The sequence below is a fragment of the Balaenoptera borealis genome, assembly GCF_965194805.1.
Source record: "Balaenoptera borealis genome assembly, chromosome: 7".
Taxonomy (NCBI): Eukaryota; Metazoa; Chordata; class Mammalia; order Artiodactyla; family Balaenopteridae; genus Balaenoptera; species Balaenoptera borealis.
Window position 1 is genome coordinate 79,387,181 of NC_138864.1, and position 16,184 is coordinate 79,403,364.

At 42.2% G+C, this 16,184-nt stretch overlaps 2 long non-coding RNA genes across 10 annotated transcripts in view; both read left to right on the plus strand.

The window, feature by feature from the left end:
- The window catches only part of LOC309631789, a 274,990-nt gene that overhangs the window by 81,325 nt on the left and 177,481 nt on the right, over window positions 1-16,184 (plus strand). The gene's annotated exons all lie outside the window — the stretch shown is intronic.
- On the plus strand, window positions 1,414-15,721 carry LOC309631802. Its single transcript, XR_014246561.1, has 2 exons — window positions 1,414-8,695; window positions 15,428-15,721. It is a non-coding gene; the product is annotated as an uncharacterized lncRNA (long non-coding RNA).

Consider the following 16,184-nt stretch of genomic DNA (forward strand, 5'->3'; position numbering starts at 1 on the left):
GATTCCCCCAGCTTCGTTTTTCTTTCTCAAGATTGCTTTGGCTATTTGGGGTCATTTGTGTTTCCATACAAATTGTGAAATTTTTTGTTCTAGTTCTGTGAAAAATGCCATTGGTAGTTTGATAGGAATTGCACTGTATCTGTAGATTGCTTTGGGTAGTATAGTCATTTTCACAGTGTTGATTATTCCAATCCAAGAACATGCTATATCTCTCCATCTGTATCATCTTTAATTTCTTTCATCAGTGTCTTATGGTTTTCTGCACACAGGTCTTTTGTCTCATTAGGTAGGTTTATTCCTAGGTATTTTATTCTTTTTGTTGCAATGGTAAATGGGAGTGTTTCCTTAATTTCTCTTTCAGATTTTTCATCATTAGTGTATAGGAATGCAAGAGATTTCTGTGCATTAATTTTGTATCCTGCCACTTTACCAAACTCATTGATTAGCTCTAGTAGTTTTCTGGTAGCATCTTTAGGATTCTCTATGTATAGTATCATGTCATCTGCAAACAGTGACAGCTTTACATCTTCTTTTCTGATTTGGATTCCTTTTATTTCCTTTTCTTCTCTGATTGCTGTGGCTAAAACTTCCAAAACTATGTTGAATAATAGTGGTGAGAGTGGGCAACCTTGTTTTGTTCCTGATCTTAGACGAAATGCTTTCAGTTTTTCACCATTGAGAATGATATTGGCTGTGGGTTTGTCATATATGGCCTTTATTATGTTGAGGTAAGTTCCCTCTATGCCTACTTTCTGGAGGGTTTTTATCATAAATGGGTGTTGAATTTTGTCAGAAGCTTTTTCTGCATCTATTGAGATGATCATATGGTTTTTATTCTTTAATTTGTTAGTATGGTTTATCACATTGATTGATTTGCATATATTGAAGAATCCTTGCATTCCTGAGAATAACCCCACTTGATCATGGTGTATGATCCTTTTAATGTGCTGTTGGATTCTGTTTGCTAGTATTTTGTTGAGGATTTTTGCATCTATGTTCATCAGTGATATTGGCCTGTAGTTTTCTTTCTTTGTGACATCTTTGTCTGATTTTGGTATCAGGGTGATGGTAGCCTCGTAGAATGAGTTTGGGAGTGTTCCTCCCTCTGCTCTATTTTGGAAGAGTTTGAGAAGGATAGGTGTTAGCTCTTCCCTAAATGTTTGATAGAATTCTCCTGTGAAGCCATCTGGTCCTGGGCTTTTGTTTGTTGGAAGATTTTTAATCACAGTCTCAATTTCAGTGCTTGTGATTGGTCTGTTTATATTTTCTATTTCTTCCTGGTTCAGTCTTGGAAGGTTGTGTTTCTCTAAGAATTTGTCCATTTCTTCCAGGTTGTCCATTTTATTGGCATGTAGTTGCTTGTATAATCCCTCATGATCCTTTGTATTTTTTCAGTGTCAGTTGTTACTTCTCCTTTTTCATTTCTAATTCTATTGATTTGAGTCTTTTCCCTTTTTTTCTTGATGAGTCTGGCTATTGGTTTATCTTCTCAAAGAACCAGCTTTTAGTTTTATTGATCTTTGCTATTGTTTCCATCATTTCTTTTTCATTTTTTTCTGATCTGATCTTTATGATTTCTTTCCTTCTGCTAACTTTGGGGTTTTTTTGTTCTTCTTTCTCTAATTGCTTTAGGTGTAAGTTTAGGTTGTTTATTTGAGATGTTTCTTGTTTCTTGAGGTAGGATTGTATTGCTGTAAACTTCCCTCTTAGAACTGCTTTTGCTGCATCCCATAGGTTTTGGGTCATCGTGTTTTCATTGTCATTTGCTTCTAGGTATTTTTTGATTTCTTCTTTGATTTCTTCAGTGATCTCTTGGTTATTTAGTAGTGTATTCTTTAGCCTCCATGTGTTTGCATTTTTTACAGATTTTTTCCTGTAATTGATATCTAGTCTCATAGCATTGTCGGAAAAGATACTTGATATGATTTCAGTTTTCTTAAATTTACTAAGGCTTGATTTGTGACCCAAGATATGATCTATCCTGGAGTATGTTCCATGAGCTCTTGAGAAGAACGTGTTTTCTGTTGTTTTTGGATGGAATGTCCTATAAATATCAATTAAGTCCATCTTGTTTAATGTATCATTTAAAGCTTGTGTTTCCTTATTTATTTTCATTTTGGATGAACTGTCCATTTGTGAAAGTGGGGTATTAAAGTCCCCTACTATGATTGTGTTACTGTTGATTTCCCCTTTTATGGCTGTTAACATCTCCTTTTTAAGTCACTCTTGGCGAAGTATTTCATTAATCCCAAAAGTGGGGGCAGAGGGAAGGAAAGGATTGTTGGCTAATAATAATTAGTATTGAATACTTTCTGTGTGCCTACTACATAGTATATATGTATGTATACTGAATACCTACTATGTTCTATGCTAAGACTTTTACCTACACCTTCTCATTTAATCCTCAAGACAAATTTATAAAATAGGTATTCAGCAGAACTTTTTTTTTAACATCTTTATTGGAGTATAATTGCTTTACACTGTTGTGTTAGTTTCTGCTGTATAACAAAGTGAATCAGCTATAAGTATACATATATCCCCGTATGCCCTCCCTCTTGCGTCTCTCTCCCACTCTCCCTATCCCACCCCTCTAGGTGGTCACAAAGAACTGAGCTGATCTCCCTGTGCTATGCGGCTGCTTCCCACTAGCTATCTGTTTTACATTTGGTAGTGTGTATATGTCAATGCCACTCTCTCACTTCATCCCAGCTTACCCTTCCCCCTCCCCGTGTCCTCAAGTCCATTCTCTATGTCTGCATCTTTATTCCTGTCCTGCACCTAGGTTCATCAGAACCACTTTTTTTAGATTCCATATATATGTGTAGGCATGCGGTATTTGTTTTTCTCTTTCTGACTTACTTCACTCTGTATGACAGACTCTAGGGCCATCCACCTCACTACAAATAACTCAATTTCATTTCTTTTTATGGCTGAGTGATATTCCATTGTATATATGTGCCATATCTTCTTTATCCATTCATCCGATGATGGACACTTTGGTTGCTTCCATGTCCTGGCTATTGTAAATAGAGCTGCAATGAACATTGTGGTACATGACTCTTTTTGAATTATGGTTTTCTCAGGGTATATGCCCAGTAGTGGGATTGCTGGGTCGTATGGTAGTTCTATTTTTAGTTTTTTAAGGAACCTCCATACTGTTCTCCATAGTGGCTGTATCCATTTACATTCCCACCAACAGTGCAAGAGGGTTCCCTTTTCTCCACACCCTCTCCAGCATTTACTGTTTGTAGATTTTTTGATGATGGCCATTCTGAGTGGTGTGAGGTGATACCTCATTGTAGTTTTGATTTGCATTTCTCTAATGATTAGTGATGTTGAGCATCCTTTCATGAACACAACTTCTTTTTTATTTAGAAATAACAAGTCTAAGAGAGGTTAAGTTCTCTGTCTCTGAGTACACAGAGGTAGGAGCAGAACTCATATCTGCCCAATCTGAAAGTCTGTTCTGACCACTGCAACAAGAACCTCCCTGCAGGATTTGTGGTTTGTTTTGTGTAATCACCTATCTATACATATGTATGGCCTGCAGTTATATATTTAGCAAACTGTTTATGGTGTATTACATCATATGGCTTTTCTAAGTCTCAATGAATCCTTTGTCATTTTTATAAAGTTCTGGATTGAAGGACGGTCTTCAGACATTAAGGGATGAGTTTGCCAGGGGTCTGGCATCAATAAGGCTGATGAGGTAACAGTGGTCCTCATAAAATGGGCCACACTGGGTCTCTCTGCAGACTCGTCTGAGTATTTTGCCCTTGCCATCAGGACTGGATGGCTAATGATTTCCAGGGTTTTGAGAAAGCCTCTACAGTCCTGCAGGCTCTGGCTTCCTCTGTCTGCTGTGTCTCCCGGGTTGGCTGCAAATTCCCCAAAACATGAATCACCTTCTTTCCTGTAGGGCTTTGCTCCATCTTTGGCCCCAAGTATTTCATAGCAGCCAGGGCCAAAAAGAAGCCCTGGGAGAGAGGAAAGCTTGCATATTAATTCCAGAGGCGACATAATGAGAATTTTATTCGCTTACTCTGAATTCCCTTGTGTACCCCATCCTCCCCTTGGTTCATTAACTCTCTGTACCTTGCCCAGCTGCTGAATCTCAAGAGAACAAATGCACTCTCTGTTCCTCCAGCAGATCACCCGGTCCTCTCCTCCCTGAATTTCCCCCAGGACCACACACGTGCATCTGTTCCTGCCCCTCACAGAGGTCTTTATCCAGGCACGGAGTGTGCATTCCCCTCTTCAGGAAAGGATAACCTCCTTACCTCCTTACCACAAGGCTTATTCTCGGGTTCTGTAATCCTTACAGGTTCTACCGGGCTTTCCTTCTCTGATATTGGGGTGTGTGTGTGTGTGTAGTTCTTACCACCCCCCAACAAAGCAGACGTAGTCATTTCAGAGAGGGACCTAACTCAGTTGTGGTCAAAAGGGCAAAATGCTTCCCAGTAATCTGAGTTACGATTGTGGATAAGATTTAGAAGTATGAGAAATTGTGCAGGGATGGTTGGGGGGTTGTGGTCTGGGGAGAGAGCATAAACTAGAATTTAAAATCTAGCCAATGTAGGTTAGAGTCAAAAGGTGACAGTTTCATTCTTAGATAAAGAAGCAAACGTTGTTTTCACATTAGAAAAACCTCATTTAATCTCTGCTAAACATTTCTACCAGGGGGTGTCTCTGAACTACCTATCCAGGTGTGTGTGTGTGTCTGTGAATGGCCCCATAAACTAGGGCATGTAGAGGAAGGCACAGTTCCTCCCCATCCTGCAGACCTGCTCCGTGCTGCCCTCAGGGTGGCTTCAGCACTGAATGCGCTCTCCAGGCTCTTAAGAGGCAGGGCTGACTTCATAGGCATGTGCATTGGGCACCTACACTTGGGCTCTGTGCTTGGTTTAACGCTCTGCTGCCGCCATCTTAAAATTCTTAATAATGTATGACAAGGGCTCTGCATTTCCCTTTTGCACTAGGCCCCACAAGTTATGTAGCTGATCCTGTTGAGATGCACGTCACAGATAGAACAAGGCTGCACCTTCGAATCACCTGAGAGGCTTTGGAGAAATATCAATGGTCTAGAATCCATTTGGAAAGGGGCCCAGCATCGGTATTGTTTTGAAGGTTTCCTTTGAAGTTCTTCAGGTGATTGGATGCACAATCATTTCTGAAAACACAGGCTAGAGGATCTCTAAGATCTAAGAGCTGGCTTCTGTGATCAGGTGTTCATTTTCTTTTGTACTTGTTAGCATTCCTGTGACTACTATATTCCATTCCATAACACAGTCAAGCTTGTTTTAATATAAAACTAACACTTAAAATTTTTTATTACCTAGTAAAATTGACACTCAGGAAGGTGCACCATGTTTAGTTTCTACATAACTCGTGTGGTTTTGTGCTCTCAAATGTGTATGCAGCCCACTTTGAGAGGGCCAGGACTAGACTAATGAAATCTTTAAAAACCCTTATTTCTCCAATATTCTTCTGCATCCATGATCTGTCTCCTATAGATCTTTCCACAGAGGGCCACGTTCATGTGAGAAATTAATTCCTTAGGTGTGTGTCTGCTAACATCACTAACCCTGGGCCCTCGAAAAGTTCAATGCATATACCAAAGGTTAAGGTCAAAACAGGGAGTGATTGGTGTAGGACAAAGGAAGGAACCTGAGTTCTCAGCTACTCCAACAAGTTAACAAGACTCCCATCTTCAGTCACACTGGGAAACACCAAGACTGTTGAACAGTTAATACCAAGTTAGATCTCTTGCTACCCTGGGATTACTCTAGACAGAGACATGGCAAAGGGAAGTTTGCCTTCCATGTCCCTTGTTCTCTGAAGGATCCTTCAAAATGACCAAGGCGTATTCTGCCAGCCTAACCAGACCTTCCCACTAGGGGGTTAGTATATTACATGCCCCAAACCATCTTTCTTCTCTCACATAGCTGCCCTTAGAATAGGATTTGATACACTAATTCTCACTACAGTGTCAATGACTGATGTGGTCTACTTAGTTCTTTCCAAGTGTAGTGTGTTGCAACAGGGTTGCTATTTACTTAATCCAAAAGAATATGGTTTAAGGTAGAATTTCAGGCATGAGTAGTAAGCAAGGAAGGGTATAGTCAGACCTAGAGCAGGCTTCCTGGACCCCCTTGAATAACACAGCTCCTCTGGCAGCTGGCCATATGTTTGTCATTTAGCAACAAATAATGCTATCAGCAAACAAGTCTTTGAACATGTGAAAGCATGTATTAAAAAATCAACCGGGGCTTCCCTGGTGGCACAGTGGTTGAGAGTCTGCCTGTCAATGCAGGGGACACGGGTTCAAGCCCTGGTCTGGGAAGATCCCACATGCCGCGGAGCAACTGGGCCCGTGAGCTACAACTGCTGAGCCTGCGCCTCTGGAGCCTGTGCTCCGCAACGGGAGAGGCCGCGATGGTGAGAGGCCCGCGCACCGCGATGAGGAGTGGCCCCCGCTTGCCGCAACTAGAGGAAGCCCTCGCCCAGAAACGAAGACCCAACACAGCCTAAATAAATAAATAAATAAATAAATAAATAATTAAAGGTGCTAATAATTAAAAAAAAAAAAAAATCAACCAACCTGATTCTCAGCTACTCCAACAAGTTAACAATAAACAAAAAAGCCCAAAGATGTCATTTGAATTCCTATTCAAATTGCTCAAAGATGGAAAGATGCATTAAGGGTGCTTCAGTAAACCTGGCATATAAACAAGGAGTTTAACATTAATGCTGTGAAAAAGAATAAAGGAGAAAAAAGTGAACTGCAATTGAGAAGGATCTAAAGCAAATCACTCGTGTCCCCAAAACACTTTGGCCCCAAGAAACCAGCTAAGGGAGACATGTAAAAGATTTAAGAGAGAAACTAACCAAGGTGCCCTATGGAGAGGGAGTAGGTGCTGAAATGCAGCCCACGTTCCCCTCGCCAGACCCTGGATCCTCGTACACAGATATGTTCACCCAGAGGGGCTCCTCTTTCTAATATGTCCATCTGGAGGGAATGCTGCATTCTAATTAGTCTGTCAGAAGAACACTCTCCTAATTTTGACAAAGATTACTTCTAGGCCAGCAGCAGCCCTGGAATCTATCCCACTTAATCTGTGGTGGTTGGTACACAGAAAATTTTAAGGCAAAAATAGCCAAAGGAAGCAGAATCTCATAGGAATTCGGACCTAGACTCAACAAAGAAGGCATCAAAAAAAAAAAAAAAAAAAAAAGGCAAGCAAAGGAATAGAGACTGGTAAAACAAACACATTTAATGGGTCTCTGAAAAATTTTCATGGTATCAGGTCACCAGTTATCAGTCAACTCTTGCCTGGAACAGACGAAAAAGAAGTGACCTGTCTTTCCTTCCTGCAAGGACTGACCTGTAATTTGGGAACAATGTAAAAGAAATCAGAGTGTAGGGCTAAAGGGGTATCTCTGGAAATCTACATGTCAAAGAAGCCACCCTTTTTAATTTTGCTAATATAATGTGAAAGTGAAATAGGTTCCTTTGCAACCTTGACAGCTAGCTTTCTGGAAAGGTGTCTGATATTGGACATAAAATGGAGACATCAATCGATGAGACTCATTAATATTCATAGACAGCAGATTAAGGTTGGTGGAAAAATTATTTATGAAACGAGGGTATTGTCTTCCTCTCACCAAAAGGATTTTGTTTAGAGAGGATTGGATTGGGTGACAGGGCTATGACAGATTAAGTATGAATTTGCAGATTTCTTGGTTTATCTCCCAAGGAAAAGAATCTAAAGCAAAGAATGTGCAAGCAAAGAATGTGCTGCGCTGAGAACGGTAAATGCTTCAGCACCACGCACCAGTAGGTGTAATGAGCTTCAGACACCACCACCGTGATGGAAAGCACTTGGAAGGAAATGAAAGGATGGATTGCAAGTGTGGTTGTGTAACAAAGGAACAGGCTGAAAGCAAAACAGGGCTCAGCTGATGTTGAGAAAGCTGGGGGTATAAAACATGGACAGTTTATCTTTTATTTATGTACGTGGTGGGGGAGATAGCATACAATTCAATAATGTAATATGTAATTTACTATTTCTTTTCTCACATTGCATATGTATTTGTGGTGCTGCATAAGAAACCTTTGTGTTATTTCTGACTGTAGTTAGTGGGTGCTATTTTATAATCTAATAAAAACGAGAGTGAAAGTCCGTGAGTTAAGAAGTAGTCTGAGATCCTCAAATGAACTCTGTTAACAGTACTCTATACTTACACAGTTTGAGGATTTATTGCTAGTCCCTTATTTCCATGAGCCCTTTCCTCCTTTATCTTCCAATCCATTACAGTCTTGTGGAAATAAGCTGTTGTGATCTGCTGAAATTTTAAAGTGACAGGTGAAAAAAAATTTTTTTTCTGAGAGTGGCATAGTGAGAACCTTAGAATAAGACCTTGAGTTGTTCCCTAGGGCATACAAAGTGCCGTGGCATTTTTTTTGTTGATTGCACTTCAAAAAATTCAGTCTCCTATGCATGGGCCCAGCCCATCATAGTTTCATTGGTTGCTGTAATGTTGTAAACAGAAATTGGAGAAGAGAAGGTAGCATTCTATTTTAGATCATTGACACACAATGCTTAAATTAGATAAGATCTCCAAACCAATTTAAAAACATTTTTGGTGGACTTAAACAGATGGAATTTAAAAACACATGTCAGGAATTGGACAGGTCAGTTGTTTTTTTTTTAATCTATTTAATTTACTTATTTCTTCGTTGCTGCATGCGGGCTTTCTCTAGTTTCAGCGAGCGGGGGCTACTCTTCATTGCGGTGTGTGGGCTTCTCATTGCGGTGGCTTCTCTTGTTGCAGGGCATGGGCTCTAGGCGTGCGGGCTTCAGTAGTTGTGGCTTGTGGGCTTCAGTAGTTATGGCTTGCAGGCTCTAGAGCGCAGGCTCAGTAGTTGTGGCACACGAGCTTAGTTGCTCTATAGCATGTGGGATCTTCCCGGACCAGGGCTCGAACCCACGTCCTCTGCATTGGCAGGCAGATTCTTAACCACTACATCACAAGGGAAGCCTGGCAGGTCAGTTTTTGAGGATGGGAGACCTGGAACTGAGTCTAAGCAGAACTTTATGCAGAACAACACAGCAGGGCTAAAAGGAGGTGCAGCAACAGGGTTTGAAAGCTGGAAGAAACCTTGGCCATAATCTGCCCTAATCTCTTCATTTTGAAAGTGTAGACACAAAGACTGAAAAAAGGACTTGGCCAAATGGATAAAGAGTATGTGGTACATCCATACAATGGAATATTACTCAACCATAAAAAGGAATGAAGTGTTGATACATGCCACAATATGGATGAACCTTGAAAACATGCTAAGTGAAAGAAGCCAGACACAAAAGGCCACATATTTGACAGTTCCATTGATAAGAAATGCCAGAACAGGCAAATCCATAGAGACAGAAAGCAGATTAGTGGTTGCCAGGAGCTGGGGGCGGGAGAATGGCAGTGACTACTAACAGGTATTGGGTTTCTTTTTGGGGTGATAAAAATATTCTGGAATTAGATAATAATTCTTGCACAACCTTGTTAATATGTTAAAGCCCACTGAATCATATACACTAATGCAGTGAATTTTATCTTATATGAATTTTATCTCAATTTATTTTAATTGCCCCAAAAAAAGGGCAAAAGGAAAAAGGAGGTGGGGGGACTTGACCAAAGCTTTCCGTCAAGGACCATAATCCAGGCCTCTTCATCTGAACGGAATGCCCTTTCTATTCAAAGAGCTTCTTTTCAGAATCATGTTTTTAACGTATAAAATACCATACATGGAATGACAAAGAAAATGCCATTATCAAAATATTTTAAAACCAAATTTGTGATCTAGTAATATATGTGCTTCTATAACAGCACATTAAATAACAAGAACTAGCAGCTGGTCTGAGAACTACTGTAATTTCAAAGTTGTGATGAACATATATGATTTTATAAGATGTCTGCAATGACTGTTATTTGATATGAAATCTGTGATTTCTATTAATGACAAAATCACAAGTACTAATATTGGTTTGTTGCTGACACTCATAATTGAAGGAAATGCTAAATTTCAGGTAAGAGGTAGCAAAAATAAAAAAATATATAATTTTTTTACAGCCAAGATCATAGACCCTCAAATTCTATGCATGGACCGCTTGGGGGTTTATAGACCCCAAGATCAGAAGCCCTATATTGCACCACTTTGGGGGACATCTGGGAGTAAGTGCAAAGGACTCAAAATGTTTAATAAGCCATTATCGTTTAATTAGGGAGATGATTTCCAATCTCAACAGCTAGCAAATAGCAAAAGTAATATCTAAGTAGACTTTTTTGTCATTCTATGCAGAACGCACAAAAAACTACCCAATTTAGTAGGCAGATAAGTCCCCTAAATGGAAATAGTTTCATTGTGTTTGTGTCAACTGCTCTCAGGTTGTAGGGAAGGCTAGTGTGCTGTCTTGAGAACAATTTTGAGGTTCTGTTCCCTGCTAGGGGTGTTGGTGGCTTCTGCGATGGGTTAGTGTGATTATTGATGTCTGCTCCTGAGCCTGGAAGGGGCGGAGTGGTGACCACCTGATCCTATTAACTCCCAGCCCTAAATGCTGAGCCTCCTTCCTAGACCTGCAGCCTATCACTTAATGCCCCTTGCAGGCAGGTGCCTTGGCTCAGCAATTCAGGCCTGCTGAGTAAATTCTGCACCAAATGTGTGAAGTTAACACATAAAGTAGATTAGCCAAAGCAGACATTCGGTGTGGCTTTTCCTTTTAAAAAGCAAATCCCAGTGTTTTGTATCACAATATACTACCTACTGGTGAAGTGCAATTTATTAAGAAGCTGTCATTTGGAGAAAGATATTAACATGTAGAGTTACCTCAGAAATGTGACACCTTCTTATTTAAGATACTGTTAAGGGACGTCCCTGGTGGTCCAGTGGTTAAGAATAGGTCTTGCAATGCAGGGGATGCCGGTTCGATCCCTGGTCAGGGAACTGAGATCCCACATGCTGCAGGACAACTAAGCCCATGCCTCAACTAATGAGCCTGGGTACTCTAGAGACCGCGCACCGCAACTAAGACCTGATAGAGCAAACAAATATTAAAACAAACAAAAAAAAGATACTGTTAAGCTCCATTTTTTAATTTACTCAAGCCCTGCAGGTCCAAAACCAATCAAAACTCATGGTGAAGCTTCCAGACACCACCAACATCCAGGTTTTGATCTGCTCAGAGCCACTAGGCGAGTTGCTTCCCCAACTCTGTGGCTTTCACTCTGAGGCCTCAGAGAGTCAACAACTTCCCCTGAAGTCAGTTTTGAGGTACCTGACCAACAGGTGGCTGCCATCTAATCTGGGGTGTTGGTCCACCGCCTTTGGTCATTTGTCTTCAATTAGTTAGTGAAGATAACAACTACCCCACCCAGACCTACAAGGGAATATGGCCTCTGGCACTACGTTCTCTAAATTGTTCTCCATTTCCAAAATAGATGATGCAAATGGATGTGTATGATCTGTGTGTGTGTATATTATGTGTGTGTGTGTGTGAATGTGCGTGCACATATATATCCCTCTCCATCTTCCTTCTCCCTTTGGAATGCTTTCCCTTCACTGTTCATCATGGGAAGAAAAAGAGCGTTAGCTAGCTCATATCTGGTCAGTAATAGTCCCAATTGCCTGACCCTTAACTTTAAATCAGGTTAACTGGACAACTTAGTTTGGCCTCTGGCTTCTGCTTAGCCCTTCTTCAGAGCCTCCATTCCTCATACAGCCTTATTAGCAGTGAATTGCAGTCAGTGCTTCCAAATCCTGAAATGGTAGTGTGTTTTGAGATTGGCAGGAAGCTGTCCTCCATCTACTTCATCTCCCTCATTGGTGAGTCTGAGGTTTTCTTGACTTTTGACACTTCACCCAGCTCCACTTAAAGTGCAAACACCTCACCGGGTGCAGTCGAAGGGTGGAGATGCAGCGGAGTATGGCAACTGCCCTCCTCCCTCCCTCATCCAAGGCAGACCAACTGAATGCAAGACTCTTCCTCATGAACCTGGATCTAGCCTCAGAGTCCTTCTGAACACATCGAGCCAAAATATGGTAGTTGACACATAAGGGGAATCCTACTTACCGACCTTGCATTAAACCCTTGTTAATGAACAGGGAAGGAGCAAGGTTTACCTCACTGACAACTAGCTCTTCGTGCAGTGAAGGGCTGCGTCCCCCAGCTAACGCTTGAAAGTCAGTATGTGTTCTTCCTAAGCAAGCAGCCTAGGTGAGCCTGTTTAAGAGCTTCTCTTAAACCACAGCAAAATGTCCCCATTGTCCATTAACATACGTGGGAGTGGAGGGGGCTATTGGAGGAATAGGAGCCAGAAGAAATGTGTCAGTCCCCTGTGCATTGGGAGTGCCACTGCCGTTCCCCTGGCAGGTGGAGCAGGTCCTGGCACAGGACAGGCCCTGTGTCCCCCTCGTTCAGTGCACTGCCTTCTGGCCCCTGGGGTTGGCCTGCCTGCGGCGGCCCAGTAGTGCCAGCTCTCCCATTTCCCCCTAGACCTCCCCTGCCTTCTCCTTCTGCGCATCATTTGTCCACCTTCACATGAACCTTGATCTCTTCCGTTTCCCCACTATCTTCAGTTGCAAACTTAGTTTTCTAGCACTTCAGGCATTGTTTTAATCACTAGCATGTTATGATATCATTTCATTATCACAAAACACCCCCTTCCCTCTGGTCTGTTTCCACCTCTCTTTACAGCATTCCTGACCATCAAGTCAGCCATTGGAAGGCATCCCCTTGCTTAAGAGAGGTAATCCCCTTGCTTAGCAGAGGTATTCATTTATACTTTTCTACTCAATAACCCTTTGTCATAGATGACTCTCCTGGAAACGGATTCTTCTCTCCAGTCCAAAAACATGCCACAGCACAAACTCTCCACCCTGCACCATAAACTTCTTGACTGTCAGATATTTCAGGCAGCAAAGGATCAGCGCCACTGCTGAAAGCAAGCCAGGCACTAGGGTCAGCCCCATAAATGAATGGCTTATCTTAGCTGCAGCTATATCATCTGTACAAAAACCCTTCTCTCTCAATGTCGTAGGCTTCCCAGTGCAGGGAAGAGAATAAGGAATTCATTCTCCTTCCCTTGGCTCTCACTCAGGCAAAGAAGGAATTTGAACGGCAAATTTTTACTCTCAGCTGCAGTCTTCTGGAACACCATTTAGTCTGGGGTCTCCTGAGCCTCCTAGCCAGTGAGCCTAACTTGGGAATCTGAGAATCTGTTTGTGGGGTGCCACCCACCACGCTCCTCCCCCTGGCAGCCCAGAGAGGTGAAGCAGGCTCAAGACAATCAGCCAAAGGGATCAACTGCCTGTTTCCCAGACGCAACTCTAGTAAATGCTGCAGCAAAATGTAAAGATGTCAGGCAGCGAAGAAAAACATGGGTAATCCTGAATGTTCACATTTCCGCAATTTCAAATTGTTCACAGTGCCTTTCCCATGACTGCTATTCAACAAGCAAGGGACTGCTGGGCCATGGAAATGGCCCTGGCTTTGGCATGAGAAGACCTGGGTTGAGTCCTGGTTCCTGCACTTGCTGGTGGTGTGACCTTGACCAAGTCCTGGGCAGAGCAAGCTTGTGGAACCCAAGGGCCCCATTAGTAAACAGGGATCATTAGAATGTCCTGCTCTTGATGGCTTTGCGGTTCCAATAGCACAATATAGACTGCAAAGCTGATTATATGCTGTAACTGGCATTACAGAAGCAAGGAAGACTTTTCCTTTCTTTCCATAATTCAACAGCCCACCATCCACCTGGGAGAGTGCCTCTCCCCACAGCTCTCCTGCCTCGCTGTTCCCAGCATCTGTGGGGCCACCGAAGGCCTGGGTAGTGGGGTGCTCAGTGGGGTGAAGTGGGGAGGGTGAGTTCATGATGCCTCCATCTCACCCATGCGGATGGGTAAGGCAGCTGAAATTAATGACATTCTGAGCCACTGCGGTGCTCATCTGCTTAACAATCCAATTTCTAGGACATTTTAGAAGTTGTTAGCTGACTGCCAAAAATGAGGATCATTAAAAATAGATTCACAGCTGTTCAGGAAGCCAGAGATATAATTTCACCTTCATTATGCCTTATTGCAGGTGTTATTGATTTAATCTCATTGCATTTTACTGTGTAATATCAATTCACACTGTCTTTGACTTGGAAATCGGGAACTGTATTTATTCTTCTTATTCTCATAGCAGAAGATACGCTGAGACTGACAAACACAGTGACAGGCTCCAAGGTAGTGACACTGTTTAGGCAAGGCCTAATTTGGGGTGTGCAGAGCTGATCAAATGTAGCTGGCTGAGAGAAAAATAATCTAGAAACAGGGCCATGATTCCTTTTAAGTGTGGGTCTACACACACAAATAGTTTAAATAAATAAATCAAAAGAACCCTTGGTTTTGTTCAGGTCACAAAAAAAAGTTGTTTCAATGACTCTTTTGCTTTTCTGTCAATTCTTTTATCCTGAAAATTTCACACTGAGAATTGCTAAAGTAGAATTTAATCTGAAATAAATTAGGATGCATTAGGATCTAATTTTCCAAAAGGTGTTTCTCAGAACATTTGTCTTGAGATACTCTATGATTTAAAAAAAAGGTTCTGAACCCCAAAATTGTGGGAAATCCTACATGATAAACCCTCCTTATAAGTCCTTAAGGAGTTGTAATATATGGTGGCATATTAAAGGTTCCAGGCAGGAAAGAGATTTGGTTGACACCAGCATTTTGCAAACTAATCTAATGCAGAAGCATTTGTTCTCCCCATCCATTAACATCCCTGAGGGCCAGTGTGCTGAGGAACACCCTTTGGGAATCAGTGCTCTTAGATCTGGAAGAAGGAAGGCCACTTCATTCCTAGAAGTCCCACACCTTGGTGGATGGCCACTGTTGCCACCATCTTGAATCGAAATGAGCCATTCCTGATTTACAAAGGTTTTGTTCATGAACTTTTGCTCCTGAGTGTCTGCTGCTTCATCTGTATCCCTTTCCCTTGTTTCACGGTCTCAGCCTCCAAACCCAGGTTCTAGCCCACTCAGTTCCAATTTCCCACTTCCCCACGCCTCCCTACCCCCAACCCTGCCCCAGGAGAACTTGTCACATCACCAGGCTCATCTCTCACAAGTGCAGTGGGGCTCAGGGAGGCCCATGCCTACTCTATTTTTACTAGGTTCAGCCACTTTTTCAATTAAGTAACTCTCACTAGTGAGAAAATTTGTTCACACCATGTATTCCAAAGGCTGTATGACATCAGGTACAAAATGATTCCAAGTTTGCCTGCTTTTTTCTAACACTAATATGTTCCATGGCCTTCAGCGGGTCATTTAGCCACTCTGTTGTGGTGAACAGTTGGCATCACATCCATAAAGATGCACAGCTCTTTCCGCCTGCATTTAGAAGAGCTGAGAAAAGAGGCCCATGTTGCCAACGTTGCGTTTGAAGGGGTTCCATATGAACGGCTGGGTTTGATGAGCTCACACTGGCGGTTTTACCAACTCCTGTGGACATCATCAGGGATGGCGTGACTTCAGGAGTTTTACTCCGTTTCTGCCCACTGCCTTTCAGACTTCCAGACGCTAGCTTCCAGGCTGGTGAAGGTCCGTGGGAACCTAATATACTTATGTCAATGCCATTTTCTTTTGTTTCATAGAAAATATAACCCTTCTGATATCTAACATTTGCTTCCAGTTAGCAGAGAATGTTAGACAATTTCATTACTACCTCTCTCTAGCCCCTCCCTGCTCTTTCCTGCCCCAAACTTGCTGATTTCTCCACAATCACCCAGTCCTCAGTAGTGATTTCACTTCTCAGGATGACAGCTGTGGGCAAAAGCATGGCTAGGGTTTAGGCCAAAGGCACAGACCTGATCTCATTTGTCACTTATTCCCCATTACTAAGTCGCTAATAACAGACAACTTGAGTCCCCCATAGATTGTGAGCTACCCAGTGCCTGGCCTTTTACTTCTCCACACATGCATCATGGTGTCTAGCTATTTGCTAATTAATGGATTAGCATCTCCCAGCCAGTAAGGGACGGAGCCAGAGTTGGATTCAGTCTCCTGATAGGCAGATCCAGCATGCTGAACTAGGTTTGTTCCATGGGTGCGATTCTGCCTGAGCAGTCAGCTTATGCCTCCGTGTTCAGACTTCATTC